This window comes from Carassius carassius, chromosome 2 (assembly GCF_963082965.1).
Source record: "Carassius carassius chromosome 2, fCarCar2.1, whole genome shotgun sequence".
NCBI classification, from domain to species: domain Eukaryota; kingdom Metazoa; phylum Chordata; class Actinopteri; order Cypriniformes; family Cyprinidae; genus Carassius; species Carassius carassius.
The window spans coordinates 36,410,068-36,424,954 of NC_081756.1; the positions used below are offsets into that span (position 1 = coordinate 36,410,068).

Consider the following 14,887-nt stretch of genomic DNA (forward strand, 5'->3'; position numbering starts at 1 on the left):
TTTACCAATAGCTGGAATTGGATAAAGTGGAGCAGGTTTCAAGGATTGATTTGGTTTCCCAGTAAGCTGGCATGTATGACAAGATTTAATGTATTTAGACACCTCACGTTTTAATTTTGGCCAAAAAAAACGTCCCAGAAGTAACTTGTATGTTTTTTTCACTCCCATGTGGCCAGACATATGTGCAGTCTGTAATACTGACTGCCGGAGAGACTGTGGAATCACAATTTGTACCAAAGGGTCACCAATCGCAAACTCTCCCTGTGGCACCCATTTCCGAACGAGCAACCCCTCATCCAGATAATACCCAGATGAAAGATTTTCAATGGTGTCGTATGAGACAACTCGGTCAAACAGTTCAACAAGAGATATGTCAGTTTTTTGTTTTTCAATCAATTCATCACGTGACACTGCCAAAATTAAAGGGATTTCCAAAGATTTACTCACCACCTTCTCAGTTCCAAGTTTTACCTCATCTTGTGATTTACTTTTTGATCGTGTCATCACACAAGAAGGTAACACATTAGGCGGACAGGTCAAATTCTCATCACCATCTGATTTCAAGATCATCGAACCTGGTGTAACAACAAGATGTGGTGAATTATTCATCCAGACACGATCACCGGCTAAGTCATTGCCCAGAATTACATCTACTCCTTCCACAGGCAAGCAGGAACAAACAGCCACTTCCACTTCTCCCTGGACCAACACAGATTGCAAAATAACTTTATGAAGTGGCACAGACATAACATTCAGTCCAATGCCCTTGATCAGCACATTACTCCCAGTATAGGAAGCACCTGAAAAAGGCAGCGCAGACTCTAAGACAAACGTTTCTGCTGATCCTGAATCGCGTAGAATATTTACTGGTACGGTTTGCGTGGAATTTACCAATCTAACAGACCCTTTTGTGATGAAAGGAGTAAACGCTGAAACACATGGCGAGCAATTTTCCTGCACATACATTGAATCAGTCACAGCTAACGCCACAGGTTTTACAGGAGAGTAAGATTTAGATTTCACTTTTGAATTGTCAGTTTTTACTTTCAATAACAGGCATTCATTCTTCCAATGACCATACTCACGACAATAATTACACATATTTGCTCTGTCATTTTCAGTAGATCTATACAACTGGTCGTTGGGTGATTCATGCAAAAACCTGGAAAATTTATTCGAACTTTGCCACGGTTCATTTTTAAAATGTTCTTCGCCCGATCGGTAACCGAAACCAGTTTTATGAGACAAAGAAAATTCATCAGCCATGACAGCTGCCTCATACGCAGTGTCAGGTTTACGCTCAGTAATGTAGGTTGAAATACGATCTGGAATGGAAAGCTTGAATTGTTCAAGCACCATTAATTCTCTTAGATCGTCCAGTGTTTTTACCTCAGAAGCTACACACCAGCGATTAAAACAGACCGAAATGTTGTGTACAAAATCAACATATGTCTGATTCTCACTTTTCTTCCCGGACCTAAATCTCTGTCTGTACGCCTCTGGAACTAATTCATAAGCCCTCAATACTGCTTCTTTTACTGCTTGATAATCTATAGAATCTACCAGATTAAGGGAAGAATAGGCTTCTTGGGCTCTACCCGTGAATACAGACTGCAGCATTAGCGTTCGCTCTTTATCTGGCCAATCTTTTGCATCAGCCACCCGTTCAAAGAGTAAAAAAAACACTCAATCTCTCTTTCATCAAACTTAGGCATCAACTTCATATTTCTTACAGTGTCAAACTCGCACGAACTTGAGTCACGTTTTAACTCTCCTGTCAAAGGAAGCTTACCATCGCGTATTAAATCTAAACGATAACGTTCGAGTTCAAGTTGTTGCCGCTGTAATTCAATTTTAGAAAGTTCAATGCGATTTTGCTCCTCTAATAACTTTTCTTTCTTGTCTGTTTGAATTAACAGCAATTGCTTTTGTTGTTCAAATGTTAAATGAGACTCTGTTGATGTAGCACCGACAAAAGTTAACGAATCTTCTGATGATTTTAGAATACCACGTTCTATTAACTCCGTCTTTACCAAGGTTTTAACCTGATCTTTTACACGTTTATCTTGATTCATTAAATTAATTGCATAGTGTTCCGCAAGTTCTAATAGTTTATCTCAAGTCAACTCATTTAACAAGCTTTCGGATGGCACGCTAACAAATTTCTGAACGTTTGAAGTCATTATGACAATAAATGGCTACTAAATGTACAAAAAAAAAAAAAAAAACATACATATAGGCTATATATTTTTGGAGACAGAAATTGCATGGAATAAGCAGTTCCCTCTAACTAATATCAAAACTACCTAATCTCATCCCTAATCTTCATACAGTTACTTGCAGCGGGTTTTTACACACTATAAACCAGTGCTTGCAACAGCAACCGATTTACGAGTCACTATTACAAACACGGACGTGTTCCCGAGACAAATGCTCCAACTGCTTTCACCGCACAAAAATAACAAACAAAAATAAAAAAACAGGATATCCTGTGTTAAGGATATCCCTCTAAACCTACCCAGGGAAAATACTATTCCAAAACAATTCTCTTCAAATATAAAAACAGTAGCCAATAGGCCTACTTACCAAAACTCCCGGAAAGCAGCCAAACCAACCACCACAAACCCTCCACAATATTTGCTTAACGAATTAATCATCAATTTAACAAAATTAACTATTTTAACAAATGATAAATATTGCAAATATAATCACACTAAACGAAATCGTGAACGAACGAGCAAAAAAAATATCTCTTACGAACAAATCTTTAACTAATACTAACCGAATAACACAAACGACCTACAAATTAATTCATATCAAATATCAATTGGCTGGACGAGCCCCCATATTTGTCACGACCGGCTCATAGCCGTGACAAATAAGTAAAGGATTTAGGTTGGTTTGGATGCTTGAGTATTTATTAACATAAATGAAAAGTTTTAAAAAATCATAATCAAACAGAACAGAACAGAAAACAACCAGGAGCAGACAAGGCTACAACGGCTCCCAAGTCGGGAGCTCTCCGAAGCGCCCCTCACAATCTTCAAGCCTAAGCTTATATACAGGTGGTGTAATCAGTAATCCTCCTCCTGATGACCGAGCACAGGTGTAGATCATTCTCCTGATGAAACTGCAGGCCAAACACACCAGACGACAACAGCAGGAAGAGAGACTCGTCACAATAAGTCTAGCTTACTTTATTCACATTAAACATCGGATGACGTGATTACTTTCTCTTTAATATAGATGATGCTGAGTCATTAATAAGTCGTGTCCAAAAAAATATTATTGTGTACCAATTTACTTTTGTCACCGATGTAGTCTGCGCTGTAAGCGATTATAACAGGCGTTTTACACAGGCGTTTACCTAGCTTGTTTAATAACGTCTTACACACACCCATAGTGTACGCATATACAAGTCTTGTACGTTAGATTAGACTAGTGCGGGTGCGCATTTAGATTTTCCCGCGTTCACTATGATTTAGTCGGTTTCAGTGGCGGCTCGTCAGGGGAGGCTGACGTTTCCCCCAAATTTTTAGGTGAAAATGAGGAAGATTTAATGTTAATAAAATTCACTATTCATTTCAGTTCATGTCTCAGAATGTATATATTTTTGTCTGTAATTCCACAGTTGTAATACCATTACATGAAAGCTCCGCTTTTCTATCGCGAATGTGCCGAATCTGCTGATGTAATTACAACCGCTAAGTGAAAGAGAAGGGGAGGGGGAGGCCAGGGGAACCAATCAGCATCGAGTGTTCACTTTCAGCGCTGAGGAGTGCTGAGAAAAGTAACATCATAGAGGAGGCTAGCCTCCCTTCTGGAATATCAACCAACCATCATAGAGACATAAATTATTTGAACGTTTGAACGTCTCCCGGAGCGGCTGGGCTGATAATTTACCAAGTATTTATAATGAGTAGCGATATTGAATATATTTTCTTTACAGTTTCTGACTAAAAGCTGCCAACAAGCCATTTTAAAGTGGTTAATAAATAATAATAATAATAATAACAATTGGCAGGGATCCCCAGACCAATACAATTAGTTTGCCTCCTCTATTTTAAAATTCACAAGCCGCCACTGGTCGGTTTATTTCATTTAATATAGTTAATCTAATATAACATCATACTAAGAGTGCAGTTGTTCTCCAGATATTAGCATAACAAATGTGATTTAGATTTTTATAAAAATTAAATAAACAAGAAGTTAATATTAAGTGCATTTTAGGCACCATATTGCATGTTTTAGCTCTTCCACCAATGAATAAAAGTTGAAAACTAAACTACAGCAGTAACAGCACTAATTGCGTCTTTGGGAAACACACTGAGGAGGTGTTTCCTAACTGAATGAATCCACTTTTTGAACAAATCAGTCATTGACGTAATAAATTATTATTTAATTATTATTATTATCTTTCACGTCTAAACCGATCCCACTCTACAGTGGGAGGGTGTATGTCTAAGAGTGTGTATGCCTTCATTTTGCTAGGCATGGCAAATGTTTTTATATATGCATGTTTTAATTATAACTGTGAAGCAACAACATTGCTATTAAATGTGCTATATAAATAAATAAAAGTTGAAGTTAAGTTCAAATTCCATTGTATTTTGGTGGCTTGATTGTGTAAACAACTTCAAAAACATTGCAAAAAAATTGTTTTGAAGAATGTTTTCGTCAATTTAGTCAGATTTTTCATTGAACCAAAAATAAACTTTGAGAAGAAGGATAATGGAACGGTCTCCATGCAATAGTAAGGCTTTCCTCTCTGTACACATATTCTTAAGTACAATTTTGCCTGTTTTATTGGTGTCCCCTTCAAAACTTGCTCGTGAGAAATTTTATGTTTATTGTGCCCTAGCACAATAAACATTGTGCTAGGGCACAATTCCCCCCCCCCCCCCCCCCCCAACATTTAGATGAGATTTTCGCCCCAGCCCTGTAGTACCAAGCGGCAACCTCACGCTCTCTCTTGTGAAGCCCACAAGGAAGCAAGTAGGTATCGCTGCAGCCCGGAGACCTCCAAGTGGGAGGAGCTTTTTCCGCGAGTGGGCTGGACTTCACGGAGACCTCCAAGTGGGAGGAACTTTTGCCGCTAGTGCGCGGGACTTTACAAATGGGCGGGGTTTAAGCGGAAATCTCACATTGCGTCATTGCCGGGGTGCGCGCGAATGAGGATGGCATGAAGTAGCGATACTAATGAAAAACAGATTTATTGCTTTTCATTTTAGTTTAAATTTTATTAACAAGTGGTTGTTATATAATTTTGTGACAACTGCAAACATTCAAGTATATTAAATATTTATTTTATAATTATATCAGTATCAAGAAAATGAATGTGTAATTTAGAGCAATAAAATGTTTACTGAATGTTGTTTGTCTTTAATGTTTTTCTTTAATGCAAGTTTGAAATCTGAGGGTGAATTATATTGTTTAGATTGTTACAACTACCTGGCTCATTTTACAAATAAACATTTTACAAATAAACATTTAATAAAAAAAGAAAAAAAATCAAAATAGTTGGCTAATACAAAAATTAATAATAATAAAAAAAAACATTCCAAGACTTAAGAGGAAAATATTAATGTAACTAAAGTCCAATTTAAGACACTCCTTTGCCCATCTCCTTTTTATCACCAACTCAATCACAGGTAAGGCTCCACACCATTCAAGACTCAAGTTTTATTTGTTATATGACATACAAAAAGCGGTGAAATGTAGGTCTGACATACTCTTTTTAGACTGTGCAAAAAATAAGAGAACATTAAATCCAAATAATGAAACTACAGAAAAAAATACACAGAAACTGCTGCACAGATGATGTGCAGAGATGTAAACAATGTGCAGTGAGGATGAGTTGCATAGTTAGGTTGTGTCAAAAAAGTGCAGTGTGCAGAGAGTTATTGGGTAGCCCTAAACAACCAGTCTATAAAGTTCAGTGTGTTTAATGTCCATGTTTAGTAGTCTGATAACATGAGGGAAGAAGCTCCTCCTGAGCCTCTCTGTTTTTGCCATCAGAATGCAGAAGCGTCTGCCTGACTGTAGTAGATGAAACAGTGGATTTCCAGGGTGTGTGGGGTCTTTAAGGATCTTAACAGCCCTAGATTTACATCTGCTGGTGTGGATGTCTTGCAGAGAGGGGAGAGATGTTCTGGAGATGCGCTCAGCTACTCTTTGCAGGGCATTTGAAGGTATTTGAAGCTGCTCTCTCTCTCCGCTGCGGTCCCGTTAATGATGATTGAGGTAGATCTGCTGCTGCCTCAAATAGAAAAGAGTTATTGTACAATATTATTACAATTTACAATATGACTGTTTCTACTGCATTTCTGAACAAATAAATGAAGGCCTGGTGAGCATCAGACTTCAAAACCATTACAAAATCTGTCCAACCCCATACTGTCCTGTAGAACAGATATTTAAGGTACCTGAGGTTTTAACCTGCTTGATTTATCAGCATTGGAACACTTTGCTGCTGCTTTCACTCCAAGGCTATGGATTATATTTTTACTGGAATGAAGTGTCATTAGTCACTAAACATTCAGTCCAATGCACATTTATGTGAGACGTCAACAGAATGTAATGTCATTTACATTCCAACATTTGTCATTTAGGACAGTCTATGACCATACCCCTGGAGCAATTTTAGGGACAAGCGCTGTTGCAAATGTCCACCTTTAAAGTATGAACATAATTTATCCACACAAAGACCCACCCACACACACACATTAGTCAAAAATCTTCAGACACAATAAATTACACATCTTGATGCGAATAAAAAAAGCTTACAGGAAAGTGCTCCTTTGTGTTTGCAGAGAGGCGGTAACCAGGTCACTGTTACAACCTAATGTAACTTTTGGCCACCCATACTTGAACTTTCTGTAACAGAAAGTTTACACATAATGTTTTTGTTTGTTTTGTGTTTCCTACAATGACAAAATTAATTCTACACCTTATACTGTTGATATGTAATGCATGGTAGTGGACACTGCACTACCTCATATATCATACCTCATCCTCATATATCCATTGTTATGATTATTAAATTGAAAAAATGAATTTGTTAATTAAACCAAATGTTTCAATTGCAGCATTACATTATTTGGATTAACGTTACACGTTACAACGTTACACGTTAGAGGCTGGCTGCAAAAGGGAGTCAATCCCATAGACTCCCCATGTTAAAATGGCCAACTTTACAGCATAAAAAACAAAACAAAAAAACACTTACAGCCTGGTTCAAAAAATTATTTTGGGTCTATATAGCTAATTTTGCCCTTCATGACAACTGTGAGGGGGTGAATTTTTTTATAACTCATCCATTTAAATTATATTAAGCCTTAAAGTTCTGCATAATTAAGGGCGCGGCCACTTGACTGACAGGTGGATTGCCGCTGCTGTCACCGCCGTGAGCTAGTTGTGCGTTGTTTCAGCAACCAGCTCCTGCCTTTTGACCATTTTCGATTACCCGGGCGTGACAAGAGGTGACATGCTGTTAAACTTTTCAGTGGTAAATTTAAAATATTCTAGCAGTCCCCAGACTAGCAGAGTTTTTTTTAAGTCCACCATTATTTTAGAACGTTTCCCCTTACTGTTTCCATTGCAACGCATCAGGCTTGTCACGTGACCAGTGTTGGGAAGGTTACTTTGGAAATGTAATAGGTTACAGATTACAAGTTACCCTGTTTAAAATGTAATAGTAGTGTAACTTTTTCAATTACTTTATTAAAGTAATGTAACTAATTACTTTTGAGTACTTTTTGATTACTTTTCTAAATTTGTGAAAATTAAAGAATAATAAATAAAAGCATAGGCTATACATCAACTTAAATACAGTTATCTAATAAGCATGTGACATATTTTGTGTAATAAACTCCTGAAACATTGGTGTTTTTTTTTAAACTGCTGTCTCTTTGTATATGATGATAGTTTTCTCAAAATAAGTAAAATGCACATGAAGTGACACAGAGCAGTTCTAGAAATTATGTTTATGTGCTCGTTTACTCCTATATTGAGGCGGCAGAGGTTGAAAACACTGCAAGCTTCAGTAGGCCTATGTGTAGTAAATGAAACCATGTCTTTGCCATTAATTTACAGAAGGGGCGGACTGGGAAAAAAAATCAGACTGGAAAATTCAAACTCATACAAACAAATTCATGGACAAAACTATTTTTTATCTATTTTAAATCTTTAATTTGGGGACATGCAAAATAATTAAAAGTTCTCTCCTGAACTGCACCTTCACTTCCATTTTTCTCTTCAGTCTCTTTATTTTGCCCTGTTATCCATCTCTCTCATGACTTTAATACTCAAGATTGAACAAAACTATACTTTACAATACAATACTCTACAATACTACAATATCTTTATAGAAAAATCCTAATACTGTACATGAGTCATGTTTTTCCCTTACAAAAATTAACCATGCTTTTATTAGCCTATATAAAAGTAAAATAAAACTAAACCTTGTTTAATTTTTTTTTTTTTTGCAAATGGATTTGTATTTATTTTTAAATAAATACATTTGTAAAATAATTTTACATTTTTGGTTATCACAGTTAAACAATAGTAACCATGTTCTCTGGATTTATAGTTAAATATTAAAATGTTAATTTTCGTAAGGGTTGTGTTGTTGTCTGTCGTAGCTCCCCCTAAACCTATAAAAAAAATCTGAATTTTTTTTCAGCTAAATTACTACTGTAACATTACAACAGATAATAATGATGTCCTTTATATAGTATTTTGAGTGATGACTGATGAGCAACGTGCTGCTGTTTGATTAAATAAATAAAAAAACAAAGACAAAAAAGCATCTTTACAGATGAAACTGACCTGAAACCCTGAACAGGAGTTCTGCTTCTCTGCTCCAGCGCGCTTCCATAGTCCACTATATTCTCTCTCTCTCTCTCTCTCTCTCTCTCGCATTGATTACTCTGAGTCTGATCCAAACCGTTTGGCGGAGGCGCGGAGAGCGCGCGAGTCATGACTAACAATTCATGACTTATTAGAGATTTAATTATCAAATGGCGGATTCGCAAATGATCGCTTTAGTACATTCGGCAGGCAATTATACAATAATGATATTAAATAGTGGGGCAAAATCGGGTGCCAGGCCATCGGGTATTGTCCCGGTTCTCCCGGTGTCCAGTCCGCGCCTGATTTCCACAGACACGCAGAATGTGCAAGTCATATATTGCATTTTTGGGGCTTAATATTCACAGACACTAGTCCATGTCATGTTTTGATTCAAGTGTACTGACCTACTTTTGATGTAGTCATTCAAAATGTGGCATATTCCGTCCGTGTTAGGCATTTCGTTTTTATGACTGGATTCTAGGAACCAGACTGTATTTCCGCATCCCGGAAATTATTAGGGCGGTATGTCTCAGAATAGTCAGTGCAATTTGGGAAATAAATTAGTTAAATCTGTATGTGGATGTGTGTAAACATTCAAATGTAATCCCCTTTGTAATCGTTAAAAATTTCATAAGTAACTGTAATTTAATTACTCATTTTTTCGTAGTAACTGTAACTAATTACAGTTACAATAATTTTGTAATTAAATTACGTAACGCCGTTACATGTAACTAGTTACTCCCCAACACTGCACGTGACACACTGCAGCCATGAAAACTGTATGACAGATGGATCACTTTTATTTAGTTTTTCCTTTTTTATTTAAAATATTCACAAATTTCAATAACAGGTACTGAACAATCTCATATTCCGATTAATACATATGTGTAAATGAGTGTGTTTGTCATTTAAAAACCTTTCTAAATGATCTTGATCATGATCTGTAATGTGAGTTGGGCGCCACCATGTTTGAGTCCTGTCAGTCGGATTTACACCATGTGAATTCATCAATTTTTCCTGAAATACAAGTAATAAGTGGCCGATGAGCTGGGTGAAGAATAGAGTGAACTTTATAGTTATTACACCATGTGTATCAGATGTTAGTAAAGCACATCTGCAAATTAAATTTGAATGGATTGTTATTGTTGCTTCCACAGACATATGTGTGTATTTTTCAAACTCTAAATGTATTGTTTTACTAGTACTTATGTGTATTTAAATGTCTGAAACCTAAAATATGCATTTTGTGGTTAAGAACACTGCATAGTTGTGATAATATGACAAGAGCAGTGCACATCTCTCTCTGGCTCAGCGCCAGCCAACGCGTGAAAACGCAGTATGAATTCACCAATTATGCGACATTACTGAATGTTCGAAATCCCATATGTGGGACCGTAATCCCAGGGGCACGGAATAAGAATTCCATATGTGGGACCGTACCATTCAAAAATGGCGACGTCCGGCTCCACCTACTTTTGGCTTCAAAAAACGCTCTTCAGAAACCTATGGGTGACGTCACGGACACTACGTCGATGTTTTCATACAGTCTATGTGTAGTACCATGTAAATTTCATGGTACATGAATATGACACATCATATAGTACCATAGTAACACAGAAAAAGCTATTTGTAAAGGTTGCTACATCTAGATATGTGGGTCAGCTGAGCCGTGTTACCTCTAGATGCTGGCTTGCCCCTTGCACCTCACATTCATATTTGTGTCTGACCACTTGCAGAAAAAGTTCTCTATACACACCTACAGAAGGAGAATTAACAGTTGACCTGAGACCCATGGTTAATTTGTAAGAGAGATATTATAAAGCAGATATGTGCGTCCTGATATATGTCACCTGCCACTAGTGTCCTCTGCTGTAGGTTCTGCTGCAGTGTTGCCAATGGTTCTCTGTACTCTCCCGCCTTTCCAATCAAAACCTCTTCCAGCTTCATTTTAACCTGGTTCAGACGTTCTTGAAAAAGCCTGAAATTGTAGAGGAAATCATCATCAATAGAGCTCTAAAGAGAATTTGGTTCTTAGAAAAATATAATAAGTTTGAACAATACAATAGATAATATACTATTTTTATTGGTGGCCATCCTCCCCATATGATGGCCCTGTTCCTATTGGTCAAAAAATTAAATACCACCTAGCCTAAACCAATTAGAAAGAAGTATTCGTACTTGTCTTTTAACTGCAGGAATTGTTTTTCCAGGTCAGACATTTAATCTAGGCACTGTAATCGTCTTCTCTCACAATCTTCATCCATTTCTAAAAAAAAAAAAAAAAAAGAGAAAACTCACTCTCATTCAATGTTCATCCATTCTGTTCATTCTCTTTTCCCATCAATTCCAGTCAGTCTTCACGTTACTATACTACATTCTATGTATCACTATATGATCATTTTTGGCTATTTGGATGCAATTTAAAATAAAGTTACAAGATTTGGGGGAATTTGTCAATTGACAATAGTCATGCAAAAAAAAATTAAAAGAACATTTTAAAAGAAAAGAAAACTGCTTATGTTTCTTTATGCAAAAATATAATGCAATAATATAACATATGTAATCATATTTTGGGGTTGGGAGGAGGGGGTTGGGGGAGGCAAACTATTAGGCCGGCGACACACTGGATGCGTGGCGCAAGCGTCTCAGCTGTGTGGCGTGTCCATTTTTAATTCGGCTCCCATGTTAACAGGTTAGAGCTTGCAGACTGGCTGCGTGAGAGGCGCGTCTCAGGCGCACGGAATACGCCGGTTCTAGAAATAGTACCGACGCCTATTTTTCACACGACACGCAAGCGTGTTGGAAGCGTTTCCAGGCAAAATAGAATAGGAAAATAAGTTTATATGTCATTTTGTACACAAATACATATTAATTCATGACACTATGATGTTTGAAAGTCTATAGGTTGACATATTCAGATATAAATGTAATTTAAAAAATAAATTAATAATTATAGATTTTCAAATATTGCACCTGTCAAACATAGTCAATTTTGCCGTTAATACTGTTGACACGGTGTCCTTTATCAGTAGGCTTTATATTTATACTCAACATGAAGTATAGATAGTGTTGTCGTGAAGACAAGAGCCTGGTCTGTCCGCGGCCTCCCTCTATGTTACCTACAGCAGCAGCAGCGCGCCAGCGCCTCGTCAGGCACGGTTTTGGTTTTGGCAGAAACGCCACGCTCACGCCACGCAGCCAGTGTGTCACCGGCCTCCCAGTGCAACTACTTTGACAGCTGTTAGGAAGAAACAATGAGAAAAATATAGCTGCAAGCAGCGATGCCGGGCTCAAGCCGTCAGTGCAAACGCCACCCCGGTGGCATCGGGAAAACTGTGCACAGCGGGGATAAGCATTTACAGTAACCCTCTGGCAATCAAGTTTTAAGGGATAAGGCAGTTAAAGGGTTAATCCGACCCATCTAGACTTTGAAATCACATACACAGAACAATATATATAACTTTAGTAACACTTTATTTTAATATATATAAAAAATGTATAAGGTGTGCATCGTAGCTGACACCTAAATGAACACATTACAATTGTTTTATGACTGCAAGTCTTTCTCTTTAAATGCTATTGAGCTTCAAATTTGCGTTTGAGCCCATGTGAAAAAGTAGCATAATTTTTACATATGACTTACAGTTTGTTGTAATAAATATCAAACATTCAAATTAATTGTGCATTATAGCTGTCACCTAGATGAACAATTACAGTTGTTTTTATGACTGTAAGTCATTCTCTTCAAATACTACGGACGTTAGAAAAGTGTATAACAATATCACATGTAACTTTAGAGACGGTCCCTAAATTTGAGACTCTCGAATGTCCAATGTCAAGACAACTTTTTGCCTGTTTTTTTTTTTAATTTTATTTCTTTAGTTTTCTTTTATCTGTGCTGGATTGCTGATGTCCTTTACCCAGGCATATATGTCCATCCATCAATTACGAATATTCAGCCGCAAACATGAGGTGCGAGCGGTCGCGAGCGCGGATGGGAGAATGGCGCATGTTTTTTGTTTTTTTTGAGCAACTGGGATGGTGCCCCCTCTGGGAGTTGGTGACCTATGAAGACTGCATACTCTGCATATAGGGAGTGGCGGTACTATCTGGAAGATATATTCCTCAAACCGTCGTACAAGAGGAGGTGATGTGAGTCCTTCAAGAATCACTCAAAACCTATTCAAGTGTACAGTTTCCTTTTATTCCGTCTTGAAATAAATATTTCTGAATTCTGCATCAAACTGTGTTGTGTTTATTTATTTATTTTATAAGACAACTGAGACTTTAATCTCCTTTGTAATATATGTGCTTTTAAACCAAGAACAATTTATTTATAGATGTATTACTGCTTAATAATGACTATTATTAAGGGAAAAGGCTTTATAATCATGAACTGACTATTTACTAATGCTTAGCTAATGAGTGCAGTTATTATAAAGTGTTATCAATGCATTTACTAATGTTAACAAATTAGACATTATTTTACAGTGTTACCAAATCCTTTAATAATTTATTAGTGTTTTGTAATGATTTAAATGACCTATAAGCATTTGTGAACTAGTTTTGCTTGCATTGCAGCTTAATCTGTCAGTTGAAGAGTTTTACTGTTACATCCATGAGATTAATAAATGTCATGTCACGTCACAGGATGTCAAAGATCAGTATCAAATGAGTTTGAAATTATGATTTGCAGCACAAATAAGGATTCTTGGGATGTTTTTAAATCCCTAAAACTGTCAGAAAAGGATAAGGCCTAAGAGATTTCTTAACCTGTAATGAAAGGAAAAAACACCACCATTAGCAACAACAAAAACAATAACAATGTAAAATACTGATTTTTTTTCCTGATGATTAAAGAGATGATTAGGTCTCTCTCTCTCTCTCTCTCTCTCTCTCTGCCAGACAGCCCCTCCCTACAATCCACACACACTGTCAGTCACCAAAAATTTACAGTCACCAACCCCCTCACACTCCACCTCCCTTCCATCACACAGACAGAGTGGCCAGAGTGAGATCATGTCAGTTGAGAAGTCTGACAGTTTTTAAATTTTCTGTTATCCATACAGTGTTGTAAAGTCGTGAAACTATGCATATTTCCTCAGAATGATTTGATCTCTGTATGAAAAAATGCTTTGAACTGTTTGGAAGCTGCAATTTAAACATACAAGACTTTTATTGTCTGTATGTATGTATGTAAGAAAAAGGCCTAAGAGATTTCTTAAGCTGTAATGAAAACAACTAAAAAAAATAACAATTTAAAATACAGTTTTTTTCTGGTGATTAAAGAGATGTTTAAGTCTCTCTCTCTCTCTCTCTCTCTCTCTCTCTCTCTCTTTCTGTCTCTCTGTCTCTCAGCCACTCAGCTCATGCCCATCCCCCACTCAAACACACACACACACACACACACACACACACTCAGTCAGCACACATATATTCCTCAAACAGAGGGAAAGAGTGAGTTGAGATGTCTGACAGTTTTTTAATTTTCTTTTAATCATACAGTGCTGTAAAGCCATGAAACTATGCATATGTCCTCAGAATGATTTGATCTCTGTATGAAAAAATGCTTTTAAGTGTTTGGAAGCTGCAATTTAAAAATACAAGACAATTAATGATTCTCTTTTTACTGTCATTTCAAAAAATCACCATGACAAAACCATTCAAGCTAACCAAAATCCGTTCGCAATTTCAGTTCCTCAATGTTTTTTCTTCATGTAGACAAAGTTTGGTGTGTATAGTGTACTTCCCCTGTGAGGAGTATGCATTAATTCACAACTGTAAAATCTCAAAAATACATATTCAAATCAAAATAGCCGACTTCCTGTTGGTCGTAGCTGATGACTGTGAATTAGAAAGTTGTCCGTCTTGATAAGAACAATATACGTACCGAGTTTGGTGTCTGTAGCTAAAACTAACCCCCCCACTTTTGACAAAAGGTGGCGCTATAGAGTGCCTTTTCCACGCCCTTTTAAAAGCTTTTTCCAATGTCTAGCTATCAATAATACTGATATGTGTTTTGAGTTTCATGTAA

The 14,887-nt window shown here is 36.9% G+C and overlaps 1 pseudogene; it reads right to left on the reverse strand.

Annotated features, from left to right (window-relative positions):
• LOC132109425 (breast cancer metastasis-suppressor 1 homolog) overlaps positions 1 to 14,887 on the reverse strand; it is a 43,993-nt pseudogene that overhangs the window by 22,205 nt on the left and 6,901 nt on the right.